At 39.5% G+C, this 14,136-nt stretch overlaps 1 protein-coding gene across 4 annotated transcripts in view; it reads right to left on the reverse strand.

The window, feature by feature from the left end:
- Window positions 1-14,136, reverse strand: part of Ptprr (protein tyrosine phosphatase receptor type R) — a 198,503-nt gene that overhangs the window by 55,900 nt on the left and 128,467 nt on the right. The window lies entirely within an intron of this gene.

The following is a 14,136-nucleotide window of genomic DNA, read 5'->3' on the forward strand; positions in this document are numbered from 1 at the left end:
ATTTTGGTTGCCATAGATTTGAGAATGTAGGAAAAGTCAGATTCCCAAGTAATAGATATGGGAAGCTGAATGTGAAAAGGGAAAGGTAGGTACTCCGGTGGGGAAGTGTGTATGTATTGATGATTGCCTTGTGTGACATGAACGGCTCTCTGATTCCAACTGGAAAGATTTATTCCCAGCACTCTTGCTGCGGAAACAACACCATCAATGGTCTTCAAGCTCTTCTCAAAGTTTGGTTGACTTGTCAGGCTAATCAAGAGTAAAAGTATGCGGAACTGGGTGCTCAGAGCTCTCAGAAAAGGGCTCCCCTTTTCTCTATAATCCCAGAAAGTATACCTAGAAAGCACTGATTTACAGCAAACTACAGAATAATCCACAGCCAGCCATGAATCCACCTAAGAATTGGTTGTTGAACAAGCAGCACTGATAGATGGTTCCCACAGGACTCGTGCAGTTCCTCTGTAAACAAAGTTGCTAACTTCTTTGTCTCAGTGCCTGTAAACAGTGCTGACATCCTATCTTAATAATTTCAGTAATAAATCCAGCTATAGGAACCCAGTGTAATGGAACAGATAAGAACCAATAGGGTACTGTGGGGTCATGAAGTGAAATTGTTTAGAAAAGTTTCCTATCTGGCAACAGTTCTGGAGTTGAGCTTCTGATAAGGGTCCAATCCCAGCCTTTATACCAGGACTTAGTCACTGGCCATTTAGTTATAGGTCTCTGCAAGGACAGGGACTAGGATATTGAGATCATAGTTCCTAAATTAAATTTATGTAAACATAAAACAATATAGAAATACAGTTAGGATAGTACCAAATAATGTAAGTACCAAATGGAATAATAGCAATAATGGAATAAATGGAATAATAGTAATGGACTACCAAATAATAGTAATTTAAGTAAAATGTTTTTACAGACAGGCATTTACACAGATATTTTAATGTATATATGTTTGAGTATATTGAGAGTGTGTGTGTGGATGAATAGATGAGTGTATATATAGTAATTCCTGTCTCCATAAGGGATTGGTTCCAGGTAGATAGAAGCACAAGTGCCCTATACGAAATGCTGTAGCCTTTGCATATAACCTCTCCACCCTTATTACCTACTTTAAGTCACTTTAGATTATTTACAGTGCCTAACACAATATACATGCTTTGTAAATAATTGTTATGCTCTACTCATGAGGGAATAGTGACAAGAAAAAAGTCTACCTATTACCTATGTTCAGTACAGATACAATGATGTGTTTCAAATTTTTGTTGTTATTTGGAAACCAACTAACCTGCAGTTGGTTGAATAAGCTGCTTTAGACCGCATGGAAAGAGGACTCACTGTCCATCTCTTCCCAACACAATGCAGTTCTGCTGCGGGCTGAATTTTTTAGTTGTAGAATAATTTTTAATCTAACCATTTTTATTCTTTTTGTTTAAAATTTCTTACTATTTTATTCTGATCAATGACCTTATGTTTTAAGTTTTATTTAGACAGTAAAAACAAACAACTATCTTGTCTAAGATATCAAGAAATTTTTACCATGTGTCCCCAAGATACTATGCTATCAAATTAGGCTTACACAAGTGCTCTAAACTCTCTATGGCTGCATTTGCAACTTCTTCAAGAATCTTTCAATTCTAAAATCTGACCTTCTCCTCTCAGTCTATCATTACACCCACTACTACCAGCACTGAGTGGGAAAGAGAAAGGGACAAAGAATTAAAGTCCAAGGAGGACTAAGCAGTAAGAGATAGACAAGGAAACACACAGTTAGGGCAACAAAATAAATGGCAATAAAACAAACATATCTCCAACAAGTTTATGATGTAGCCTACTGTTTCCAATAGTAGTTTATGAGGAATGAGAGTGATTTAGGGGGAAACAACACGTAGTGTCAAATAAGCACTGTTAAGCCATGTCTTAGTTATGCTACTCACCGTGTATATTTTGAAGTTCTGGGCATTCTCATGCCATTTGGGCTTACCCTGAAAGCATGAAACTACTGGGTAAGGTCTAACAAATCATGCTTTCAATAACAAGTAATGATTTCTGAAATAGTTATGGGCACTGTCTGAGGGTTTTCTGAGCCCTTCTCACAATGGCATCACTATAGCTGATGTAAACCCAGCCTGGAAATTGCTATGATACAGAAGCCTTGGCTTTTTCCTTCCTTGGCATACTGTTGTTACAGTGTGCCCCCTACAGGTCATGTGCAGAAGAACATTCTGAAATTAGAAATTGGAAGGTCCCTATTAAGAAAACAATATTTAACAAGTATGTTTCTCACTCTTTCTGTTCTTAAGTATCTAACATTTCATAGGTGAAGTAATTACTCTGCTAATAGCTCTGTGCATGTGCTTCCTATGTATATGCACTGTCCTTGGGCTTTCTCAAGGCTAGAGCTCTACCACTTGAACCACAGCACCACTTCTGGCTTTTTTCTATGTATATGGTACAGAGGAATTGATCCTGGGTCTTCATGCATGCTAGACAAGCACTCTACCACTAAGCCAAACTCCCAGCTCATGACTGATTTTTTTTAAAGAGCCAGGAGCCCATGGCTCACACCTGTAATCCTAGTTATTCAGGAGGTTGAGATCTGAGGAGTGTGGTTCATAGCCGGCAGGAGAGTCTGTGAGATTCTTCTCTCCAATAAACCACTTAGAAAATGCTGGAAGTGGTGTTGTGGCTCAGATGATAGAGTGCTAATCTTAAGCTCCAAGAGGCTCAGGGACAGCAGCCAGGCCTTGAGTTCAAGCCCCAGGACTGGCAAAACAACAACAAAAAAGGGTGTAGCTTTTAAAAGCACTGGCAAGAAGGTAGAGATAAGAATCAGGCCGAGAGGTCCCTCGTTCATTCCCAGGTTTCGGCACACACACACAAAAAAAGAATCAGGCCCAGAGAAAACTATAGAACACTTTAAAAATGAGAACATCTAACTTCACCCAGTCGGAGCAATTTTTCTACATTTCTTGTTTTACAAATACAGAATTCACCATGAAATTTTATTTGTCTAAGTTGTCCTGATGGCAGTTTGTGCTGCAGAAACAGGACCAGGATAATCTTTTAAATTTTTCAAGACTTACCGATGAAGTAGATTTTAGATGTTCATAGTGAATATCTAGATCTGAAGGATTTAGGCACCCAGGAATGAGGTGACAAATGAGAGTTTTCCTTGACCCTGCATTTTTTTAGAATTGGTATTTTAGAACTGGTTTGGATGGGTAAGGCCAACTCTATCATGCATGAGGTATACAAAAGGCCTACTATGTATATGGTCATAGGAGTAAGAAAGCAAGGAGATTGAATTCTCAGGAAAAGGTGTAGATGTATGCTGTGTGGTGGTGGTGGTGGTGTGTGTGTGTGTGAGCATGTAGTGTGTTCCTGGAAATGAGATTGTTTTCTGTGCATTGAAGGGAAGAGGGAAATTGGAGAGAATGTTAACTTGGGATAATTAGTTGTATTGAGCAATAAGAAAGAGAAGTGATTGGAAAAAGTGATTTTTGAGTATTTCTTTTAGTGCTGAGTCCATTAGACATGAAAACCACTCAAATTACAGTTCCTCAGACAAAACAGATATTTATTAGACTTCCAATGTACCTCTCTCATATGTCCTTTGGGGTCTAATCAATTTCATTCTTTTTATTGATTGGGATGGGTTTAAAATTCTAACTTGTTAGAATCTTTGGTTTCTAAGGCTTTTCTAATCAGGAAGCATTCCTCTGATTAGGGACTTAGTAATAATCTAATAAATATAGAAACCAAAATTGAAGGGCAAATAAATGTAATGGAAGCAGTCATCCAGGAGACTGTATTTGTAGTCAAGTAACCAAGATTTTACAAGCTCCCAGAGTCATGCAGACAATAGGACATCACCCATTACGAACACAGAGAGAAGCTCCAAGACTCTCCATTTGTGGTGGACAGTTTAATACTACCCTGTCCTCCTAGGACTTCAGTGATATAAAGGGATCCTCTGTTTTATTTTTCTAAAATCATATTTCTTTCCAAGCCATGAGCTAATGTTGAAGTTGCTGTTACTTTCCTTCTCTTGCATTAAGATGTAACCAGTATTTCTGGAGCATGCAGTTTATGTCAGACATTGTACCATAGACTCCCACATGGGGAGACCTCAGAATCAGGAGGTCAAAGAAGGGAGTGAGAAAAAAAAGCAGGTAGGGAAGGGAAGGTCTAGAAAGAGAGAAAATCAATGAAGGTAGAACTAAAGCCTTGATTTAGAAAAGGACTCTTAAATAAATCGACTTTTATATAATAAAATGCTACTAAGTGGTACTAATTTCATTATCTACATTGCTTTTCCTTACAGTGGGATGACAGCAGTGTTACAATGTGTATTCCATCTGTAAGAGTTCAAATCGATCTGTCATTTCTCAAGTTATGAATATTTTGTTACTACACTGAGATATTTGTTCTAAGATATCTTCCAAAAGAGATTATGATTCATCCATTGGAGAGGATATTAAATTTAGTAATTATCATCATTATCATCATCATCATCATCATCATCATTAGTTTACAACAGTCAAATCCAGTTTGCTTCCCTCTAGTTAAAATGTTATAAACTGCATCAACACACAGTTCCCACTAGAGGGCAAAATTTCCCCATATTACAGTGGGTATGGACTCCATCTAGGCCTGGATCAAAAGTGAATCACAGAAAACTTTGTGTTTACTTTGCATCTAGAAAATCTGTATACTTACAGGATAAGTATTGCCATGTGGGAATTAACTTAGTTTTGTGTTAACTTTGAGGATTGGGGACTTTTCAGCTACACAAATAGGTGAGGTGAAATCCCAGAGAACAAAAATTGGTTTCTCCCTTGAGAGAAAAACCAGGCAATCCATAAAATGTACACATTGGTATCCTGAGCTCTAGCTTGATGAGACATTTCATATCACTCCTCAGGCCAAAGCCTCCTGTCATGTATCTGAGACTCAGAGCTGGTCTTTCTCAAAATAGGAATTAGAGCTCACTCTGGGAATTGTCTGTACCTGCCCTGATTAAAATGCTTCCACAAAACGGGCTGTTTCACCTAATTCTGTCAACCTGTACATCAAGATCTGGAGCAAGGTCCCTTAGCAGAAAACCAGAAGATTCATTTTATAAAGCACTCCATTGAATACTCTCCAAAGTGAAATTCTCATTCAATCACCTGTAAAGAAACCAAGCAAATCTGAACCTCAGAAAAAGGGAAAAAATGCACTACAGCCCCTTCTTCTTTAGGGTCAGGACAAGAATTGTAGAGAAATGCCAGCATTATATAGCCTGCAGGAAACAAGACCAATTCTCTCTAAAAATAGGTCAGGCCCTAGAATCTGGCCAGAGAGTTCCCACGGTGATTGGATTTGCACATCCCCTTCCACTCTCCCAACACACACACACACACACACACACACACACACACACACACACTGTGAATGGGGGAACTAGAGTTCACCTGGTGAAACTGGAGGCCAGTGACCAGGCTCAGGTTACGGGTTAATGGATGTAGAGGGAGGAGTGGGGTAGAATTGCTGAGTAAGTCTGTCTGCTTGTATCAGGAAAAGGCAGCCTGGGTGAGAGGTGGACTGGTGAGCAATGCAGTAGGACAGAGTGGAACTTACTGCTGTGATTCTGCCAGGGTGTCGTGCTATGGGAAAGGGAAGTGAGGGAGAGGAAAGGAGCGGTGATGGCTTTTGGAAGGTTCCAGGTTCACACTCTTAAGTGCTCTTCTGCCTACAGAAGCTTAGACATTTCATGCTCTGCTTAGAGAGTTAAGTTGCCTAGGATGCACAAAGACCCAGGTTCGATTCCTTGGTATCACATACATAGAAAAAAGTCAGAAGTGGTGCAGTGGCTCAAGTGGTAGAGCTCTAGCCTTGAGAAAGCCCAAGGGCAGTGCTCAGGCCCTGAGCTAAAGCCCAGAACTGGCAAAAAAAAAAATAACTGGAAAAATAATATACTTATACTGGGTACTGGTGGCTCATGCCTGTAATCCTAGCTACTCAGGTGGCTGAGATCTGAGGATCACAGTTTAAAGGGAAAATCTGTGAGGCTCTTATCTCCAGTTAACCACCAGAAAAGCAGAAGTGAAGCACTTTCAAAGTGGTAGAGCACGATAGCCTTGAGTCGAAAAAGCTCAGGGACAGTGCCCAGGCCCCGAATTCAAGCTCCATTGTTAACAGAAAATAAAAAGACAATCTGAAAATTATTCTGAAAGCTAAAAAAAAAAACTTATCGAGAAGTAATAGCATGACAATACATCATAAACCTTTTAGCAAAATGTATTAATCTGGATTTTTTTAAATGAAATATAGCATTGAGTTCCTTCTGTTCACACAAGGTGTGGCAGTTTAACATTAGTGAGTGCAGAATTAGAACTATATTGCCTGGGTCAAATTTCTATTTACCACTCTAACACTTCTAGGATCCTATGAACAATTATTTGATTGTAATGTCAATGTTCTCCCCTTTGTGAGATTAAAATAAGCAGTCCGATTGAATTATTTTGGTTTTGTTGATAGTACTTTGAATTACAAGGGGATTGATTTCTAAATTTTTAAAAAAATTTGTTTGTTACAGGTGACCCATTATCAGGTGGAGCAAATGAGTTGACAGACTGTGCTCCATGGCACATCGTTTCCAATAGAACAAATGGTGTTTACTTAAAGGAGACCATGCAGTAGGTACATAATGGCCTGGAAAGATCAAACAAACCAGGACAATAAACTCAGCGCACTGTAACTAGTGTGGGAAGCTTTGGTAAGTGTAGCAACACAGCTGGTGTTCAATCCACATCCCCCTTTACAGGCTGCTGTCCCCATCTTCCCCAATGAGGGCAGCGTCCACTGTTAACAGTGCCCAGATATCACCTCTCTGGTGAATCACCATCAGCTGAAGGGAGGTGCCCTGTCCTTGGGTGCCTAGAAAGCTATGCTTCTACTACTCTCTGGGTGGCCTCAAGTGAACAGTTGATTGGCATTAGGAAACAGGTGCCCTACCCACGTCTCTCAATATGGGACCATTGTCAGTGATCTGGTCTCCCTGTGTGATAAGACTGAGGGCAGAGATTATCTGAAACCACACCTTTGCAACGTCTCTTCTTTGTTCTGCTTCCACCACTCTCACTGGAGACTTACACTGAAAACACCCTCTCAATAAATCATGCAAAAATATCCTCTCAGGCTATGCTTAAAATAATAATAATTTTTGAAAATCCAAACCAAACAAAAAACCCTCACCTGAGAGGTCAGAGAAGATTCGAGGACCAAGGTTTGAAGTCAGTCAGGGCAGGAACAGTCACAAGATTCTTATCTCCAATTAACTACCAAAAAGCTAAAAGTGGGCTGTGGCTCAAGTGGTAGAGTGGCAGCCTTAAACATAAAGAGCTAAAGAGACAGTACCTAGCGCCTGAGTTCAAGTCCTAGTTCTGGCAAAATAGATAGATAAATAGATAGATAATAAATGATTGAGTGGATGGAAATGTATCTTCACTAGCAGGGAGTGGGAAACAAGAATGAGGATTCTTGTCAGAGAATTGAAGTAGACAAAGGTTTCGTGTCTGGGTGAAGAATGCTCAACATTTGATTGGCAAGGCCTGTCTTCACACTGCTTTCACCATTGCAGATGTACTTCTAGCTCTGATGGAAATCTATTGAGTTGGCCAAGGTACAACCCCTAAAATACTGTTTAGACTCCTACTTGGTCATGAAGGAAAGCTCCCTTCATGCTGTATTTCTACAGGTAACTGATCTGGAAAGGACGAGTCAAGATGGATGGCACTGCAGTATAGTTAGTACAGCTGTCTTTTCTATCCTTGCTCATTTTGTTGTTGTTGTTGTTGCTTTGCTTTTAACCTCTACTAGGAAATCAAGAGAGAAAAATGAGGAAGCAATGTGAATATTCCATTGTGTCTGTCTATTTCCTTTTCACAAGCTTAAAGGGGAGAGCTGAAGACACATTTCTATTTCTGAAGATGACCAGGTAGGTAGCTTGAGAGTTTGAAGGTGCTTTCTTTTTCCTTGAGAGTGACAAGTGGAAGATTTGAAGATAGGGTGGGGATAAAAGACTGGGAAAGGGAGATAACTATAGCCTGAGGCTGTACTAGCCACAAGAGAGGTGTCATCTCTCTTCACCATCACGAGACTTGTGTACAGCACTTGTTGTGAACGCAGGTTAACAAACAGGTTCTGAGTCAAGCACATAGTCATTCCAAAGCATTGAAAATGAAGTCATTTGCTCAGTATAAATTAATTTAATATTGCTAATGGCTAACTTATAAGTTCTATACAAAGGAATATATTTGTAAATAGGATCAAAACCAAGAAATAAATTGACAGATGGTATGTAGGAGGTCACATGACAGGCTCATTTGCATCAATTAGTTTGAGACTACTTTTAACTTTTCCTTAGATCCAAACTAGAACTACCCTGGTAGTAACACATTATAATTTGTGCAATGGATTTAGAAGACAAAAGTGCAAGTAATACTAGATTTCCTTTCCCTACTCAAAGGAACCATGCCATTTTAGATCGGTTGTTAATTTTATAATATCCTTTGAAGTAAGGTGGAACAGATACTGATTTGTAGATTGGGAAAAGTATACCAGAGAGGTCTTAATCTGTTGAGTCACTTATTTAATAAATGTCAGAGACTCAGTTCTGTTGTTTATCATTGGGCAATGTGTTCTTACACAAGGTCCTTTAGAAACATGTGAGATCCCCAGATACAAAGGAAAATGAATTAACTCCATAATGCTTTCTGAGTGTTTACTATGGACTAGGGTTGCAGGAACCAGAGGAGACAGAAGGTCTCTTCTGCCACAGTGCTTGATTTTAAGATTCTTACAGTCTGGTTAAGGAACAAGGCACTCCCCTTTACCAAGTTCAGTCTTTGGGAATGATTGTTTAAGTGAAATCACTGTTACAGAGTGGTATGTTTCTGAATGCCCATGTTAAAAAATCTGTCTTCATGGACAGAATTTATGGCCAATGGTAAGAGGCAAGTTCTGTGGTGGGCTCTGAAGGTTAGAGATTGGAAACAGTGAAAGGAGGGGTGAAAGATGGGTAAACAAATTTGGGCAGGAACATGGGGCACTGAGAAGGATGGGGATGAGAACAATCTGGATGAGACAGGGTTTATTTTTAGGCCTAGTGGCAAACAGATTTGAAGAACACAAGCAAGACCTGATAGTATAAGCCTTCCCTTCCCTAGGCCCCGTAAAGAAGTCCTCTTCTTAACCTGTAGAAGACAAGGGGAAACTAGAGGGACATTGCACTGCAAAGCATGGTGATAGCAAGGTAAACCTGGATAGTATTCAGCATGAATTGAAGGAGGAGGAATGAAAGGAGAGGGAGGAATTACATATAGACAGTTGAAATAAAATAATGTATGTAAAATATGTGACATTATTCTTAGCATCATTGTTATAATAAAAAGACATAGCAATTCAATTATACACTAATGAGAGTTGGGATCAGGGTGATGATCAGAGAGTAAATCAATAATGAGAACATTGGACACACAAGAATCAATAAGATTTGGTCACTAATTAGAAATAAGGAAAAAGGAAAAAGAACCATTGTAACTCTAAGATTCTTCAACCTTTATGGCTTTTCAAGGTAATTTTTTATATCTAGACAAGCATATGAATTTAGTTTGTATATTTTCTTCTACCTACATTTTAATTTTAGTATTATATTTTATTATTAATAATGTCAAGATAGTAGAATCTCCTCATTAGAAAGGTTTATATAAAATGACCCAAATGCTTTTTGGGATAATTGATTTTTGGTTTTGGTTGTGGGGCTTGAACTTTGTGTGTGGGTTTTGTTCCTGAGCTCTTATTTTTTCACTATGCCATGTTGGCAGGGAATCACGGTTGAAAAAGAGGAATGAGAAGAGTAGAGGAATAGTTGGTGGAGTACACCAAGTGTTACAGCTACTAGAAGCTGACTTGAGAACTAATCATGAGAATCATTCATTTATGTACATCCAAGAGCTCCTTCTCTTCAGAGACTGTGCTCCATACATAAGAGGTTAAAGGGGCCATTAAGTCATATCCTCAAAAACTTTAGAGTCAATTGGTTAAGCCAAACAAAACTAAAGCCTGCAATACCGACCCCACTCTCCCAAATACAAGAGACATAGCACACACACAAAGTTATGGCACCAAAACAGAGGGAGCAAAGGCCAGAACTGGAGTCAGCATTAGTTGTCTGGAAGAAGCTCTAGGTAGAGAGAACCTGGAATGGCTTCCAAGAGGAAGTAAGGTTTGAATTTTTCTCCTGCTTTTTCCAGTCTCTCCTCCTCACCTTTGGACCTTCTCTGTCTTCAGGCTGTCAGGCAGTTTCTGTTTTATTGCCTTTGGAAAAGAATGTGAAAGCAGAAGGCCTAGAAATTCGAGTCCTGTAAGAGACTGTAAGTTCTAAAGGTCAGGCCTTTAGTGGAAGGCCCTGCCTCTAGATATGGATGACAGATAAGGTCTAAACAAAATAAGTAGGAGAATAGATTGTTTACAGAGCTTGTGAAAGAGGATTCCAGGAGCAGAGAAGGGCTGTAGGAATTGCCTTGGGAGTTGAAATAGGGGAGTGAGCACCTGTCCTTCAGGCCTGACCCCTAGGAAATGGGAAATATGCAGCAGGAAGACTCTGATCCTTGGTAGAATCTTGAGAAAAAGTGGTTGGAAGGAGTTTTAGGGAGCTGGAGTCTTAGATGTGGAGTGATTTTCCTGAGATAATGCTTGGGTATTAAGAATAAACTGGACACAGCGGAGAGAAGAAAAAAAGAAGGAAATGGGGGGAATTCATTGCTAGAAAAGGATAGGCACATCTTAGTAGCAGCTGTTTCAAATGGTCTTAGCATCAAAGACATCATGGGTATTTTAGTAAAATGGCAGCTTGATAATATCACCGCAGATATTGCCTTGGGTAAAATCTCTGAGCAACCCGGGGGGGGGGGGGGGGTGATGTGGGGGTAGGTCACTCAACCAATAACTGAAACTAAGTCTTTATCATTTAGGTACAGTGGGACCTAGAAGAAAAGTTTAGTGTGTGTGAGGCACAGAAAAAGTGATTTCTCATCTCCTTGATTTGTTGACCCAGATTCATACTCACTGGAGTGGTGGCATTTTTCAAGGGCATATAGGTATAAGGAAAAGACAAGTTCATAGGAGAGCATACATTTTAAAGAGAATGGCATAGTGTCAGGAAAAATGACCTGGGTAGCAGGATGAATATGTGTGGGTGTTTAGCAGAAAATTGGGTTGGTCAGAGGCTAGCAAAAGCTAAATAGGAAAGGATCTCATGTTCCATAAGGAGAAATGATAAATTTCATCCAGAAGGCAATGTGAAAACATTGAGAAACTTAGACAAAATGAAAACATGATTTAGAAAACCACTCCTTGTGTTGTCTGGAGAGTAAGCTGGAAAAGCACATCATTGTTCCTGACTGGAGATTACTTAGGCAAAATGGCAGATCCTGAGTTCTTCGTGGTGTTAGGGGTTAGGAGAAGAGAAAAGAAAAAAATTGTTGAAGGTATTGCCAGATTCATAGGACTCAATAACCACATAGAAGAGAAATGATTTGATGAGGAGGGTTTTGAGTTCTACTTCCAAGTTCTTCAAATTGATTGTGTTTAAGCAAGATTACAGTAGAGATGTTCAGCTTAGAGTTGGAACATGGTCTAACTCTCCACAGACAGGCAGATGTGAGCTGAGATAGGTCCTTAGGGATCTACCAGCATGAGAAAAAGTGGCTATGATTAGATTGCACAGAGACACAGGGTGAAACTCTGAGGTGAGTGGGAGAAAGGCTATCTGTGTAAGAGCCACTCAAAGAAAAGAAAAATGAGGAGGCCCATGGAGAAGAGATGCTAAAAAAATAGAATAAGGTAGTCATTAGTGTTATATGGGAAAAGATAATCATTTATTTAGGCTTGGGTAATTTGACCACCAATCTCAGCTCACTAAGAGGATATAAAAGGAAAAAAAGAGGATGGAAGGTGGCAGACCAAAAAGATAACACATAAACTCTGTTCTTTGAAGGATGCTTATTTATGAAGAGAAGACAAGAACCAGAAAAAAAAAAAGTAAGAATGGGGTTAGGTTATCCTTCAATGACCAAAGGAATTTGTTCCTAGGCTGAGGAATACGATTAGTCAGGAGGATTCAGTTGAAAGCCAGAGGAGAAAAGTTAATGAAGTACATGGATATTAAGACTAGGAAAGAATAGACCTGGAGTTCTGTGAGGAAAATCCATTGCTCTGATTCCAAGGCTGGAAGGACATGGGAGAAGGTGGGTGGAGGATGCAGGAACAAGGATGCAGGACAGGATGTCGGTCAGGGGACAGCAAATACATTTAATCCTGATTAGGCACTTGCTCAGCCTGAGTCCCAGTGTGGATCACAAGGGTGTGTGAAGCCACCATTCCTCTCAAACCTTCACGCCAATCAAATGAATACAAAGCTCTTTAGCCTTATGACTCCCTGAAATGCAAACATGCTCACCAGGGGTCTACAAAGAACAGGGTGCTAGGAGCAGTAATTCCCTTGGAGTATTTTATATGGAACTTGCTTAGACTTAGTTGCTTATTATGATCCTTTTATCTTTTCTAGACTGTGCATCGCCTCTGGGAAGACCTTTCCATCTACTTTGCCCTTGCTTCACTACTGTTGTGAGATCTCATGGTTTCTCCTTGAAAAAACCATGAGTGCCTAAGGAGCAGAAAATTTGAAGGAGGTTAAGAAGTCAAAGTTGTCCTTTCATATTTTAGAAGGCAGTGAAGCCTGGATATGTGATAGGCTTGTGAACCCACCCAATCCATAAAAGACCTGACTCAGGAACCCACTTGACCACTTTTACCTGTCTTGTCTACCTTTCCTGACAGCATCAATAAGACCAATGTCTTATGGCCAACTAAGAGAACTGAGACCCTTAGGGAGCTGTCAGGCACCAAAGACATCTGGGTGTGGGAAGAGCAAGATAGGAATACTGACGTGACTCTTCTCGATTTCCCTGATGTAGCACCAGGGCTTGTTCTTTCAAGGCTGTTAGAGATCAGGATAATCACCAACTTTCCTTTCTTACTATTCATTGTTCATTGACAATAGTCACAAAGCTGTTCAACGAACACTTTCATCTTCTGTCGTTCTTAAAGCCCTAGGCCATCTTTTCTTTTCTTTTTTTTTCTGAAGGAAAAATCATGACCAGTTTTATAGGGTATGATGACACATTGTTGGAAATATAATTAAAATGTACATATGAAATCTAAAAACCTAAGGCAACAAACAGGACTGTGATAGAAAATAAGAGATACAGGAAACGAGGAAGAGAATCAATCACGAGGGCTTCTTAATTCCTCACTATTCTGGTATACAATGTTAGATATAATACAGGCAGTATTTTAAGCATAAAATGAATTCTTTTCAGTAAACACCATAGAAAAGTATTACTTAATATTTTGGCAGAGCAAACAATTAGCCCTTTACAAATGAGGATTTTATATTTTCTAGTTTTCCTACCTTGTACTTGCTTTGCATGGAAGTGTATGAGTATTAATTATCATATAAATAGCTACATCTCAAAAACAGGCAAGGCAACAAAATTGTCATAGATCTTCTCTTGTTCTATAATTTTTTTTAGTAGTACTAGAGTTTGAACTCAGGGCTTTGCACTTGCTTGGCTTGATTAATCTACTGGTACTCTACCCCTTGAGCTGTGCCTCAAGTATTTTTTTTTTTTTTTGCTCGAGGTGGAGTCCAATAAACTTTTCTGCTGGAACTGGCTTCAAACCTTGATCTTTCAGATCTTAGCTCCAGTACTGAGGATACCAGGCATGTACCACCAGGGCCCAGCTTTGGGACTTGATATTTACTAATGTTCGTTGTATTCAAAGGAGGTGGAGGAAAAGTTTTAAATCAATTGATTTGTGGCACAGATTCTTCCATGACCTCAATGATTAGAAATACACTTGGAATGATGCTATCTCCTCACACCAGAGTTTGAAAACAAAAGTTTTTTTCATCAAGCCTAGAAAGACTCACATAAGAAGAAAGTACCATGTCTTCTTGGTGTCTACTGGGGAAATGACTCTCCCCAGCTCTGCCAATCATTTCTAGTTCTTTTTTTTTGTGCC

The sequence above is a fragment of the Megascapheus bottae genome, chromosome 2 (genome assembly GCF_031878675.1).
Source record: "Megascapheus bottae isolate mThoBot1 chromosome 2, mThoBot2.hap1, whole genome shotgun sequence".
Classification (NCBI taxonomy): Eukaryota; Metazoa; Chordata; class Mammalia; order Rodentia; family Geomyidae; genus Megascapheus; species Megascapheus bottae.